We start from the raw sequence: 11,852 nt of genomic DNA on the forward strand, positions 1-11,852 counted from the left end.
CAGAGATGGGGAGATGAGCAGGAGTGGGTACATGAGGTGAAACTTACAAAGAATCAATAAAAAGGTTTTGAAAATAGAAAAGATTATGGAATCTCTCTCTTTGACTAAGGAAATCCAGTGAGGATAGGCGTGTAGTGGGGTGTCCCTGCATGGATACACAGAGTCCATTGTGTGAGGCTGTAAAGTTGAAGCCTGGATTTCAATATGTTAGAGATGCCAGAGCTATGGGATACCTTTCAAGGAAAGCTACTAACTGGGGGTGGAACCAGCCCAGGTGAAAGAAGTATGTTGCAGTCAACTAAAATGGAGGGAATTGGAGATATGAAGTATGCTTTGACATCAGACATGGAGATGCAGAGTTTGGAGTTTTCCCAGCTGGTTTTCAGTCTTGCTTTGGTCCAGTATCTCTTCACTATGCTCCCTTCCCTAAGTTTTGGAACAGTAATGTATATCCTATGCCATTACATGTTGGAAGTATGTGATCTGATTTTTATTTTGATTTTATAGGGGATTACAGTTAAAAGATTGCATGAATCTCAGAAGATACTTTGAACTTAGGACTTTTATACATTATTGAGACTCTTTTGGACTGTGGGGACTTTTGAAGTTGGACTGAATGCATTTCTGCATTATCCTATGAGGGCCAGGGAGTGGAAGGTGATGGTGTGAATAGGAATGGCCCCGATAGACTCATGTGTTTGAATGCTTGGCCTATAGGGAATGGTACTCTTAGGAGGTGTGGCCTTGTTGGAGCAGGTGTGGCCTTATTGGAGGAAGCATGCCCCTGTGGGAGGCAGGTGTTAAGGTAATGATGCTGCATTGAATGGCACAGTCTCCTGCTGCTGCTGGGGATGGAGAGCTCTCAGCTCCTTCTCCAGCACCATGTCTGCACCACATCGCACTTCACACCAAGATAACAAAAGACAAAACCACTGAAACAGCCCCCATGAAATGTCCTTTATAAGATTTGCCGTGGTCATGGTGTCTCTTCACAGCAGTAAAACCCTAAGACAAAGGAGAACAAAGTTATGTCATTTACAGGAAAATAGATGCAATGAGAGATAATCTTATTAAGGGAACCAGTCTCAGAAAGACAAATGTCATGCATTTTCTCTCATTATGGTTCCTAGGTTTCAAAGTGCCATAAAATCATGAATGTATCTGAAAGCAGAAGGGAACAAAGATCACTAATGGTGAGGGGGACAGGAGAAGCTGGAGAGTGGGGGAAGGGAGGGAATGTGTCCAATACAGACCTGTATGAAAACAATAAGGTTTAAATATTTGCTTATTTTGTTTATATGGATATCCTGCCTGGCTTGTATGTCTGTGTACCACATGTATACCTGGTGCCTACAAAGGCCAGAAGAGGGTATCAGATCTCCTGAAACTAGAGTGAGCCACCATGTGGGTGCTTGTCCCCAAACTCCAGGTTTCTGGAAGAGTAGCCAGTGCTCTTAACCAGAGTCAATCCCTGAAAATGTCTTAAAGGTTATTTCATTATATTTTATATGTATGGGTGTTTTGCTTGCCTGAATGTCTGGGCACCATTTGCATGCCTGGTGACCAAGGAAGTCAAAAGAAGGTATCAATCTTAGGATTTGATTGCTGTGGAGAGACACCATAACTATAGCAACTCCTGTAAAGGAAAATATTTAATTAGGGCTGACTTACAGTTCAGAGATTTAGTCCATCATTATGATGGTGGGAAGCATGGCAGCATGCAGGCAGACATGGTGCTGGAGAAGGAGCCAAGAGTTCTCCATCTGGATCTGCAGGCAGCAGGAAATGAGCACTTGAGACCTTAAAGCTTACCCCCTTGTGATGTACATCCTCCAACAAGGCCACACCTACTCCATCAAGGCCACACCTCCTAATAGTGACTCTCCCTATGAGCCTATGGGGGACATTTTTATTCAAACCACCACAGCATCTGTTGGCCTGGAACTGAAGTCAAAATAGTTGTGAGGCATCATATAGATGCTATGATTGAACCCTGGTCCTCTGAAAGAGCAGTAACTACTCTTAACCACTGTGCCATCTCTCCAGCTGTGGTGGTTTGAATGTGTTTGGCCCATGGGAAGTGGCACCATGAGGAGGTATAGCCTAGTTAGAGGAAGTAGGCAGGCTTTGAGGTTTCCTAGTGCTCAGGTTCTACCCCGTATGGAAGAGAGCTTCCTCCTGGCTCCCTGCAGAAGACAGCCTCCTCCTGGCTGCCTTTGGATCAAGATGTAGAACTCTTGGCTCTTTCTCAAGCACCATGTCTGCCTGCACGCTGCCATGCTTCTTCCATGATGATAATGGACTGAAACTCTGAAACTGTAAGCCAGCTCGAATTAAATGTTTGCCTTTATACAAGTTGTCTTGGTCATGGTGTCTCTTCACAGCAATAACATCCAAACTAAGACACCAGCCCCAATGAAAACACTTTCAATATAGCATAAAAATTGTTTGAGGAAAATTAGTCCATAGACATTCTGAATCCAAACATAACATGCCAGAGAGTTCTGGTCTCTGGTCTATGAGCTGTGTGCCTCTCCTCTTCTTACTGACTTCTGGGTTCTCTCTAAAACAGAATGGACTCCAAAACCCACAGCTCACAGCCCACAGTTATAGAACAACAAATGGCCACTGTCTGGGATTATGAATCTGCATGTGTAGAATACTCTGTTATTAAGATAATGGACCAGTACCCCCAATGCCACTCAGGGACACTGGAAAATTGGGGGTCAAGTTCTATGGTTCCTGAAGAATGACACCATAAGGTTGACCTGTGGCCTCCACGTGTACATGCATGCACATGTATCTACCTACTCACATGCACATAAAGATGCTAATATACAATTCACATACAGAATATAGGATACCAAAAAGGATGACTCTACTGGAGTTCGGATAAGCTCCACTCTTCTATCTTTAAAACTCCCCATCCTCGTTCCTATTTCAGCTTTTCCTCTGCCAACCTCCACCTACACAGAACATTTCTGAAGGTCCTCCATCTTTCTTCACCTTGGTGACCATCACAACCACTCAGAGACTGTAAGAAGATCCCAGTGGCTGGAGAGTGGGCTTAGCCGTGTGAGCACATGTTATTCTTCCAGAGGACCTGTGTCTGGTGCCCAGCACCCATGCTCACATACTGATGGCTCCAGCTTCTATGCTCTCTTTTGACCTCTGAGGACACCACCACTAAGATGAAAGCCCAGCACTAAAAACAATGAAATGCTTTAATATAACTATGCTCTGTGCAAAATGTGCAAACATTGTCCTTCTTTAAATTTGGCTAGCCATTGCATTTTTTTGCCCCCGCCATGTGTGTGTGTTTGTGTGTGTGTGTGTGTGTGTATGTTGGGGATGTTCTAGTTTCCTTTTGTTGCTGTAAGAAAACATTCTATCCAAAAGCAACTTAATGGAAGAAAAGTGATTTATTTGACTTACACTTCTAGGTCACATTCCTTAATGAAAGGAGCCAGAAACAGTGAAGGAATGCTGCTTTGATGGCTCATTCTTAGCTAGCCTTCTTTCCTAATATTTTGTTTTATTTTATTTACTTTATTATGGGGAGGGGCAGGGGTGTTTTCCCTGCAAGTATGTCTGTGTACCACTTGCATACATCGTGTCAGTGGAGGCCAAAAGAGCTTGTGAGAACTGCTGTATGGGTGCTTGTAATCAAACCTGGATCCTCTGAAAGAGAAATCAATGCTCTTAACCACTAAGCCATCTCTCCAGCCCTTAGCTAACTCTCTTAGACATCCTAGGACTGCCTGCATAGAAATGATGCTTCCCACAGTGACTGAGTCCTCCTGCATCGATTAATAATGAAGATACTCTCCTGTCTTAGGGTTTTACTGCTTTGAACAGACACCATGACCAAGTCAACTCTTATAAGGACAACATTTAATTGGGTCTGGCTTAAAGGTTCGGAAGTTCAGTCCATTATCATCAAGGCAGGAACATGGCAGCATCTAGGCAGGCATGGTGCAAGAGGAACTGAGAGGTCTACATCTTCATCTGAAGATTGCTAGCAGAATACTCACTTCCAGACAGCTAGGACTAGGATATTAAAGCCCACACCCACAGTGACACGCCTACTCCAACAAGGCCACACCTAATAGTGTCACTCCCTGGACCAAGCATATACAAACCATCATACTCTCCCATAGACATGCTCCAGGCCAATCTGATGTAGGCAATACCTCAATCAGGGATCACTTCTCTATGACTCTAGAGTATGTCAACTTGACACAAATATAACTGATAGGAATTGGGGGGGGGGAGCATCTATATAATGCTTTTAGATTCCACTGGGTGATTGACATTTGGGATTTCATGGAGAGAAATTGTAATTTTCCTAACCTATCCTTAACCCTATAGGAAAAGAATTGATTTTCATCCTCAGAGTTCTCAGTATAGAATTCTTCCTTTCCACCCTAGGTTGTGGATTCCACGTGTATTTGTTTCTGCCTCTCCAACTTATCACGTTGCAAAGCGGTGCCATGATTGACAGCTCAGCACTGATATCCTGAATGCCTGGCACACTACATTGAAATCCTGAGTGCCTGGCACACTATCTCTAGCTCTGTAAAATGTCTACTGTTCATTTCTGAATTAGTCATCTGCTCCAAAAATAGTGAATGAAGAGACTTCAGCAGAGGAGCTGATTCCTCATCCAAAGTCATAGTTGGGGGTGGCGGGGAAGATGAATAAAATTGAAATGTGCTAGCTTTGGAGCCCGCACTCATGTATTTGATTTAAAGTGAAATGAACATGTTTCCTCAGCCCTAATAAGGTGTGGTTCTCACACCCAAATGCCGTACGTACATGTGTGTGTTCGTGCATGTGTTTATGTACATAGGTACAGATGAAAGTATAATGTAAAAACAAAATTCTAGGCCTTTAGGCCCAGGCTTGGGAATGTGACCTCTGTGACTCATTGCTCCAAGGTATGCTAATCATAAAACAGATAGCGACATTCCTCCACCCACCCGCTTCCTGGGTTCAATGGGTGTTCATTCAAAGAAAGTCACCCTGACCATTGCCAGAACCCGCTATGCAAATGTGCTATTGTTAGGGGCTCTTAGAAAAGGTCTTGAGAGATAACCTGCACAATTACCAGGTATTCCTTGTGACTCTTGTGACTTTGCACTTCCTTAGGACTCTTAACTGGTATCTTTGGTATTTTCCAACAACGCCCTCCCCACTTCCTTGAGTTGTGGTTTCTTCCTTTAAATACCCCCTTACCCAGCTACTTGGCGCGCCATGGTCCTCTACCCCTGCATGGTGTATGACAGTGGACCGGAGAGCGCTCTTGAATAAAAATCCTCTTGCAGTTTGCAGCAAGACCATTTCTTGTGAGTGATTTGGGGTGTCGCCTCTCCTGAGTCAGAACATGGGGGAGTCCTCATGTTGTGGGTCTTTCACAGAGACCAAAAAACAATGTGTCCTCTCAGGCATTGAATGCCATGAAATCATCAAGGAGGCTAAACTTCCTCTGGCCAACTGGCTACAGGTATGTACTTGTCTCTCCCTCCTCAGTGCTGGGATTACAAGTATGTACCAGCTGTTTTCACTTGAGTGCTAGATATCAAATCCAGGTCCTCACGCTGACAGGGCAATCGCTTTACGAAGGGAGCCATCTCTCCAGCCTGAGTGCATTCTCTCCTTACTTCACAGATCTGGCAAAGCTAATGAAATATGATGAGAACCCGGACAGTCTCTGTAGTTTAGGAAATAACTGGAAGAGGGTGCACAGGGCTGTGCAGATACTGATTCAGTTGCTGAGGCAAACAGGTAAGCTGCATCATGTATGGGTGTGAGGGTCGAATGGGAACTGTGACTGAGCAGCTGAGCAGTGTCACCTCTGTGTTTCATGGTCAAGCAGAACAGTGACGATGGTGACCCCTGGGAACACTAACAATGGGAGACAGTGGAAGTCCTTTATCAACATAATTTTGTAGACAATTCAACTGCTTGAAATACTGTCCCATGTTCACAAGCAGGCTGGAAAGATAGCCCAGTTAGTACAGTGCTTGATGCACAGGCGTGAAATCTGGGTTTGGATCCCCTGCATCATATAAAACTCCGGGTGCTATGACACACACCTGTAATCCAGCCAGGGAAGTGGAGACGGGAAGATCCTTTGGGTTCACTAACCAACCAGCCTTGTCAGATCTGTGGCTTTAGTGAGCGACTCTTGCAAAAAAAAAAAAAAGATGATGTAAAGGAAGATGCTCTATGCCTCTGGCTTCCATGTGCACCTGCACACAAGAGGAAAAGAAGAGTTTTAAAAAGCAAAGTCCAACCGCGCTGGAGTGCTGACGCTGCTATTTGTCACCCAGCCATGTGAAGGCTGGCTTTTGTCGTTATGGTAAACTTTAACTTCCGTCTCAGAGAATGACCTCACTTCCTACTTCACAAAGATCAAAGGTAGCAACGATGATTGGTTGCCTTGCCTTGCAGGGTAGAGGGTCCTTTCTTTTGAAAGCTAACCCTCCACCTGCACACTAGTGTTCCCTACTCCCTTCCTCTCAACCTATCATCTTGTGCCCGTATATGTATATGTTCATGTGAGCACATGGACATGTGTAGACATATGTGTGCAACCAAAGATTAATCTCAGGAGGGTTTTTGTTGTTGTTATTGTTGTTTGTTTGTTTGTTTGTTTGTTACTGGTAATATCTGCCTTGAGTTCTCATACAGGGTGTCTCACTGAACCAGGAGCTCACACATAGGTTAGATTGAGATCAGACCCAAGGGATCCATCTGCTTCCATCTTCCCAGCACTGGAATTACAACTGCTTGCTATTATATGCCCAGGTTTTTGCATGGGTGCTGAAGGATCTAACTTGGATCCCCATGCTTAAGTAGTAACTATTTTACCCAGTGAGCTAATATTTTACCCGTTCACTCAATGCCTCCTCAGGCATCTCACATCCCTTGACTCCATGCCTTACTTACAGTAAGATGATCAACCCCCAATCTCCTCCAAGTCTCCAGAAAACTATGCTGCTGGCTAGTTTTCTGTCATCTTAACACAAGCTAGAGACATTTAGAAAACAGAAACCTCAATTGAGAAAATGCTGCCACCAGACTGATCTGTGGGCAAGCCTATGGGACATCTTCTTAATTAATGATTGATGTAGGTGGGTTCATCTACAGGAAGGTGGTTGGTGTCACCCCTGGTAAGGTGGTCATGAGTTATATAAGAAAGCAGGCTTACTCAACCAAAGCAATATTCCTTCATTGCTTCTGCTTCAGTTCTTGCTTTGAGTTCCATCTTTGAGGGTTCCTGCTCTGACTTCTTTTGATAAGGGACTGTGAAGTGGAAGTATAAGCCAAATAAGCCCTTTTCTTCCCAAGTTGTTTTTGATCATGGTGTTTTATCATAGCAATTAAAAGAAAGGAAAAAAAAACCTAACTGTTGGAGACTGATTCTAATGCTTTGATTCAATCAAAAATCTTCATGTCCAAACACAAAAGGTTACTGTCCCCACTTGGGTTTTGATCTACCAATAAAGATGCCAGCAGCCAATAGCTAGCAAAGGGAGATGGGGTGGGACCCTTAGATTGTTTGGGCTAGGACAAGGGGGCCAGAGAGGGAGGAGATGAAAGATCACCATTGTACAGTGGGAAATGGAAGAGATTTAGAGCTGCAGAGGGAAGATCATTTGAAATGTAGGAGGAAATAAAGTGGCCCCAGGAAGGGCTGCCCAGTATTTTGGACAGTAAAGACCAGTGGGCCTCACAGAAGGTAACAGGGCAGTGAAGTTAAAGATAGATTTAGAAGGTGTTGAGCCAGAAGTAACAGAGGGAAAAGTGTGCTAGCCACAGGAGGATTAGAACTGCCCAGCCGCTGGGCATGGTGATGCACGCCTTTGATCCCAGCACTCGGGAGGCAGAGGCAGGCGGATTTCTGAGTTCAAGGCCAGCCTGGTCTACAAAGTGAGTTCCAGGACAGCCAGGGATACACAGAGAAACCCTGTCTCAAAAAAAAAAAAAAAAAGAACTGCCCAGCCTTTGAGTGCCTAAGGCATTTCAAAAAATAAGCTAACTGAGTGTTTTTCATTCATGGATTCAAAGAGTTCCTGGGTGGGTGGCTGAAAGCAAGCAACCTGCTGGGAGCACAAAGCAAAAACTCCTGTTATACCTAATTAAGACAATGACCCTTGACATTCCTAAAGGAGCTTGCAAATTTTTCAGGAGTGTCATATGCAGATGGATGCAAAATGCAATTTTTTTCTACTTTCCTATAAATCTGCACAATTGCTAATACATTTTTTTTAACCATCAAATTGTGGAAACTTACCTCAGTTATTTCAAGGTCTCTTTTATCTGGGCATTTTAACTAAACACGAGCAAGCTTATATAACAACAATAAAGAGAACAACAACAAACTTCATGTACATTACTTTCCACTAGCCAGTAGATTTATGTGCCTTCCATATCTTAGCTAATTGAACCCTTACAACAGCCCAAGGTAGAATCTACCATTGTTGTCCTATTTTACATATTAAGAGGGAGATAGATACATAGGTAGGTAGATAGATTAGATTAGATAGACAGATGGAAAGATAGATGATAGATAGATAGAAAGATTAATTGATTGGTTGACATATAATAGATAGTGTTTTTGCCCAGGGATCAAAGTCTATAAGTCAATGGTATAGTTCATGTTTTGATCTTTTTACCCTTCCTGTGTGAAAGCTAACCATGAAGGAAAACTTGACAGGAGAAGAATTATGTCTCTGAAGAAGTTTCTCCATTAGGTTAATTGAGGTAAGAAGACCAACCCTAAACATGGGCATCATCATCTGTCTTAGTTAGGATTTCTATTGCTGCAAAGAAACACCGTGGCCACAGCAACTCTTATAAAGAAAACCATTTCACTTGGGCTGACTTACAGTTCAGAGGTTTAGTCCATTATCATCATAGCAGTATTCAGGCAGGCATGGTGCTAGAGGAGCTGAGTGTTCTACATCTTGATCTGCAGGCAGCAGGAAAAGGCTGAACCACACTAGGCCTAGCTTGAGCATCTGAAACCTCAAAGCCTGCCCCAGTAACCCCATTCTCCAACAAGGCACCTACTCCAACAAAGCCACACCTCCTAATAGTGCCACTCCCTATACCAATGAGGACATTTAATTTAACCACCACACCATTCTATGGGCTGGAGTCCAGGACTGAAGAAGAAAATGAGCTGAGCATCAACATTCATCTTTCTTTTTGCTTCCTGACCATAGATGTGATGTGACCAGGTGCCTTACACTCCAGCTCCCATGACTGTACCCTCAAACTGTTGAGCAAAATCCCTTAAGTTACTTTTGTCAAATATTTTACCATAGGACAAGTTACTAATGCAGTAGGCACAGGAATTACAGGAAGCAGTAGTATTTAGTGTGGACAGTCACTGATGTTGAGTAGATCCATGCTTCTCCATCAGTCACCAACACATGCAGAGCCAGAGGCTCACCCTCATCCCCTGCCCTTTTCCCCCAGGCCTCCTGATATCTGCTTTGCTTCCGTCCTCCTTTTGTGATCACTATATACCTCTCTCACCACATATCTGTTGAGCTGTGGCCACTCTACTCACACACACAAAGCCTTGTAGGTCCAGGTACAAGCTCCATCCTGCCTTCTTGCTCCTTCCTCCACTGTGCGTGAGGATAAAGCTGTTTTCATTCCAGGATCTAGGGACACTCCTCCTACCCCAACTTAGACTCACAGTGTCCACAAGCTCTGTTCCTTCTTTGAGCTTCTTCCCTTGTCTGGGAGATCTTTATTTAGTCAGGCACAGTAGACATTTAGTCTCCACCCTAGTTCTTCCCAAGTCTGTGGCTTAAAGTCTTTCCATCCACTACTGAGGCCAAGGCTTTTAAAATTCAAGTCCAATAGCTAGTTTCTGTTTTAACTTTTGAACATTTAATTGCCTAAATATAAACAGAGCTAGAGAGAGTGCTAGAAATGGAAATTGTGTCTGTTACTGGGATAAAATACCTTGAAAGAAGACAAACAATGTGCTGGGGACAGCATGCTATATGACAGGGACTGCCCACAGCATGTCTAGATGGAGATGTCTCAGAAACCCTCAGACAGCTCTTTAAAAAAGCTGTTCCCAAAATACCCACGGAAGGAGTCACAGAGACAAAGTTCAGAGCAGAGACTGAAGGAAGGACCATCCAGAGACTTCCCCACCTGGGGATCCATTCCATAAACAACCAGCAAACCCAGACACTATTGCAGATGCCAACAAGAGCTTGCTGACAGGAGTCTGATATAGCTGTCTTCTGAGAGACTCTGCCAGTGCCTAACAAATACAGAAGTGGATGCTCACAGCCATCCACTGGAGAGAGCACAGGGTCCCCAATGAAGGACCTAGAGAAAGTACCCAAGGAGCTGAAGGGGTTTGCACCAATCAAAGAAAGCACATGGTGGGACTCATGGCTCTGGCTGCATATGTAGCAGAGGGTGGCCTAGCTGGTCATCAATGGGAGGAGAGGGCCTTGGTCCTGTGAAGGTTCTATGCCCCAGTATAGGGGAATGCCAGGGCCAGGAAGCAGGAGTGCGTGGGTTGGTGAGTAGGGGGAGGGGGGAAGGATAGGGGATTTTCTGAGGGGAAACTAGGAAAGGGGATAACATTTGAAATGTAAGTGAAGAAAATATCTAATAAAAAAAAAAAGTTGTTCCCATTGCCCCTAACCTTAACTCTGGACAACGGCTTTATAGATTCCATTTGTGCATGACTGCTTTTCAGTTGGCCTTGGTATGCATAATTATTCTATTATATCTGACTTTCCTACTTCCTTCTCCTGCTGTGATGAATTCTGTGAAGCTAGATGTTCCTTGATGTAATGACTCTTAAACAATTAAAACTGAGGCATAAGGGCACAGCACAGTCCTAATGGTACAGGTGCATGCTGTGCCCTCTCATCTTGGAAATGATGTAATAACTGAACAATGGTAGTTCCCAATTAATGTTTGACTTGCAAAGAAAGTTTGAAGAAATCATGTTTAGAAATATTAGGAAATGAAACAAAGCTCTGTACTGCTAGAGTCATATAGGATCCATTACCAGAAAGTGAAGGAATTTATTGGAATTATGAAAAAGCATTAGTATGAGAGTCATAATCAGGGAATAAAGGAAAAATGCAATAAGGGAACACAAACACAGGATAATTTAATTCAGAAAGGAAAAAAACTATTTGAAGTTATGAAATGAGCTTTGCACAACATTTGAGAATAGTTTCTGGTCTCCTTTGGATATGTATAGATAAGAAAGCATAGATTGAATAAAAGTATATATTAGTAAAACTAAGCCAAAACACTGGGACTCTCTCTCTTAAGGAGAGTCATTGTGTGCAACGTGCAGAAGTCGAGAGCTAGCAGAACTGCTGAGTTAAGGGTTAACTTGACTCTCTCTAGCCACTGCCTGGCAGCTTTGCCCATGTCATTTATCATTAGAGCATCCCAGGAAAATGCGTGTAGCTGACCGAGGAGTTTTGAGCTCTGAAGAACAAGTCAAAAGTTAAAGTTTAAGGGCTGGTGAGATGGCTCAGTGGGTAAGAGCACCCGACTGCTCTTCCGAGTTCAAATCCTAGCAACCACATGGTGGCTCACAACCATCTGTAATGAGATCTGACTCCCTCTTCTGGAGTGTCTGAAGACAGCTACAGTATACTCACATATAATAAGTAAATACATCTTTTTTTAAAAAATTAAAGTCTAAATAATGATAGGTTTGCAATATTTTGGCCACAGGCCTGGGAAACATTGGGGAATAATTATAATTCTTGATTCTTTGTGGCATGTGGTTATTCTTTTGAATTTGATTTGGCAATGATTATACGATGTCTTTTTTT

At 43.4% G+C, this 11,852-nt stretch overlaps 1 long non-coding RNA gene across 6 annotated transcripts in view; it reads right to left on the reverse strand.

The window, feature by feature from the left end:
* Positions 1-703: 703 nt before the first annotated feature.
* LOC110307712 overlaps positions 704-11,852 on the reverse strand; it is a 19,908-nt gene continuing 8,759 nt past the window's right edge. For 2 of the 6 annotated variants that reach the window (XR_002379459.2, XR_002379467.2), the window contains exons 4-5: positions 6,099-6,254; positions 704-1,005 (exon numbers count right to left, since the gene is read on the reverse strand). This is a non-coding gene — a long non-coding RNA (uncharacterized LOC110307712). Of the gene's footprint in view, positions 1,006-1,396; positions 1,637-1,729; positions 1,770-5,335; positions 5,375-6,098; positions 6,255-11,852 lie in introns of those variants that run through there. The other 4 variants (XR_003835322.1, XR_003835319.1, XR_002379464.2 and 1 more) reach the window with 4 other exon arrangements.

This window comes from Mus caroli, chromosome 1 (assembly GCF_900094665.2).
Source record: "Mus caroli chromosome 1, CAROLI_EIJ_v1.1, whole genome shotgun sequence".
NCBI lineage: Eukaryota > Metazoa > Chordata > Mammalia > Rodentia > Muridae > Mus > Mus caroli.